Source organism: Nannospalax galili, unplaced genomic scaffold (assembly GCF_000622305.1).
Source record: "Nannospalax galili isolate Female #2095 unplaced genomic scaffold, S.galili_v1.0 scaffold1383, whole genome shotgun sequence".
Taxonomy (NCBI): domain Eukaryota; kingdom Metazoa; phylum Chordata; class Mammalia; order Rodentia; family Spalacidae; genus Nannospalax; species Nannospalax galili.
In genome coordinates, this window is record NW_008350357.1 from 802,975 (window position 1) to 806,185 (window position 3,211).

The window sequence follows — 3,211 nt, forward strand, 5'->3', positions numbered from 1 at the left end:
AAAGAGATTGAGGAAGACATCAGAAGATGGAAGGACCTCCCATGCTCATGGATTGGAAGAATTAATATTGTGAAAATGACCATCCTATCAAAAGCTATTTATAGATTCAATGCAATGCCAAACAAAATCCCCATGACACTCTTCACAGGGCTGGAAAAAAACTATCCTAAGATTCATAGGGAAGCACAAAAGACCTCAGAGAGCCAAAGCAATCCTGAGCACTAAGAGTAATGCCAGGGAATTACTATACAAGACTTTAAACTGTATTACAGAACTGTAGTCATAAAAACAGCATGGTACTGGTTCAAAAATAGACCCATAGATCAATGGAACAAAATTGATGATCCAAATTTGAGTACATGCCATTCCAGCCACCTGATATTTGACAAAGGGGCCAAGAACATTCTCTGGAGGAAAGACAGCATCTTACCAAATTGTGCTGACAAAACTGGATCTCCACCTGTAGAAGAATCAAACTAAACCCCTATCTTTCACCTTGCACAAAAGTCAAGTCCAAATAGATCAAAGACCTCAATGTGAAGCCAGAAACTCTGAAACTATCAGAAGGAAACATTGGCAATGATAAGATATAGGTGTAGGAAAGGATTTTCTAAACCAGACATCAATTGCTCAGGAAACAAGGTTAAGAGTCAACAAATGGCATCTCATTAAACTAAAAAGCTTCTGTACATCAAAAGAAGCAACCAAGGAAGTGAAGGGAAAACCCACAGAATGAAAGAAAATCTTCACCAGAAACACATTTGACAGAGGTTTAATATCCAGAATATATAATGAACTCAAAAAACAGAGAATCAAGACAAGAAGCAACCCAATTAAAAGATCGGCTAAGGAGCTGAACAGAGAGTTCTCAAAAGAAGAAGTAAAGATGGCTATGAAACATCTAAAACATGCTCAACATCACTAATAATTAGAGAAATGCAAATTAAAACCACTTTAAGATTTCATCTTACCCCAGTCAGACTGTCTAAGGTCAAGAGAACAAATGATACCAAATGTTGGAGAGGATGTGGAGAAAGGGGAATGCTCATCCACTGCAGGTGGGATTGCAAACTTGTTCAACACTTATGGAAGGCAGTGTGGAGAACTCTTAAAAAACTAAAAATGAGCCCTATTGTTTGACCTAGTTATATCACTCCTTGGCATATACCCAAAGAACTCAACCTGTTGCAGAGACACTTGTACATCTATGTTTGTTGCTGCTCTTTTCACAATAGCTGAGAGACAGAAGCAACCTAAGTGTCCCTCGACTGACGAGTGGATAAGCAAACTGTGGTTCATTTATATGATGGAGTTTTACTCAGTAAAGAAAGATGAAATCATGAAATTTGCAGGTAAATAGATGGAACTGTTATACTAAGTAACATAGACTCAGATAAGAAAAATGACATATGTTCTCCCTAATATGTGGATCCTAGCACTAAATCCTTACAAGTGAGTATGTATCCAGACATAACTACTGGAGCCAGGATAATGAGGAGGAATCGGGGAAGTAAAGGAAAAGAATATGAAGGAGAATAACAGTAGGAAACAGGAGTTAATAAGGGAGATATGGATAAAAATGGGGTTAAGGGGAGGGAGGAGGGAGGATTATAGAAGGAACCTTGGGGATAAAGGGACAGAAAGATCTCAAGAGAGGTGGGACCATAGGAGAAGGGTATTGTTAAGGGAGGAATGGGAAAATTGGGGTCACTTTAAATGAGGAAAGCATGCTGGAAGGGTTAGACAATGCGAGAGGTAAATAATGCCTAGCTAATTTTAAAAAACAGAGGGAACCATATTAATCAAACAACCTACTGACAAATTATACATACAACTAGCTTAAGGAATATAATACATGTCCAGGCAAGGTTTATCTGAGAACTTTTGGTCTTTGCCCAAGCTTAATCTACCTAGCACATGGTAATTAAAAGTACCAGACTGGCAGAACTAACCTTGGATGCCTATCAGCCATACTTTGAGGCCTATACTAATTTGGTCAGAGGGACATAAGGGACAGTTTTTGTTCCTTGCCCTCCTAGGTAAACTAAGCTCCAGGGGACAATGAGCATCTCTCAAAATGTCCTGTACCTGTGGTGTGTCACCTGTGCTCTTGATCAAGGAGGCCATGGAGACCCCACCACACGGACTTGAACCAGTGTCCAGTTTAGAAAGAGGAGGGTAAACACAGAGGAACCATTTCCTCCATGCTTCCGAGTGAAGCCAGCCACAGCCGAAGAGGACCCATGAGGAACAGATACTCAAATGACCTTAAGAGTTAAAAATAACTTTGTTTATCTGGTCCAACTGTATGGTCTTAAACACCCCAAAGGAAAGTATAAGCAAAGATTAAAGGGGTCAATACGATTATTTAAGAGTCCATGTGTATAGCTAAAAGCTACATAACAAGAAACAATGCCAGACAGGAGATACCTTCCTTTGAGTTGTTGGCCAGGGTGGCCAAAGAGACTCTAAGACAGTAACCCAGCATAGAACTGGGAAAATGAACAGCAGACACCAATCTTATCTAAAGGAATATTGGCAACTGATTGCTGCTAGGTGAGGAAGAGCTGATCTTCCTAAAATAAGGAACTCTAGATAGGCTGACTAGATTCAGCAGATGTACAAGAACTGGCGAACAGCTGGGGGCGCCAACAACACAGTGGACAGTAACAGGGACTACAGAGTATATGGGTTGCAGTGTGGGGGAGAGACTATGGGAGGGTGCCATTTGGGATGTGGGTATATAGATGAATAGGATTGTTTAGGATGTTCTGTATGAAATACAGACAAAAAAAATCAACAAATAACAAAAATGAGTTATATTTGAGGAAGAAGCATAAAAATTTGCTTCATGTTAATTAGTAGAGATGAAACACATTACCTTTGAAATCTACCTGATGATTGTGTACATATGTCCTGTACATATGTCCAGGATCTCAGAAAGTAACCAACTCTGACTAGTAATAATCAGATACATAGAGATTAGAGACACATGTGCAAACATCTGAGTGTTAGTAGCATTAAACATGAGTTTTTCTGTATGAAACAGTATAGTTTAAAATGAAATGGAGATCTTAAAGGTTAAAACCTCATTCAATTTGACATGTTACAGGGTTTATACTGAGTTCAATATTGTATAACCGTATTAATTCAACTGTGAACCTAAAAATTTACAGCCCGTTTTGAAAGAGATGCATCTTTGCTCTGGAAA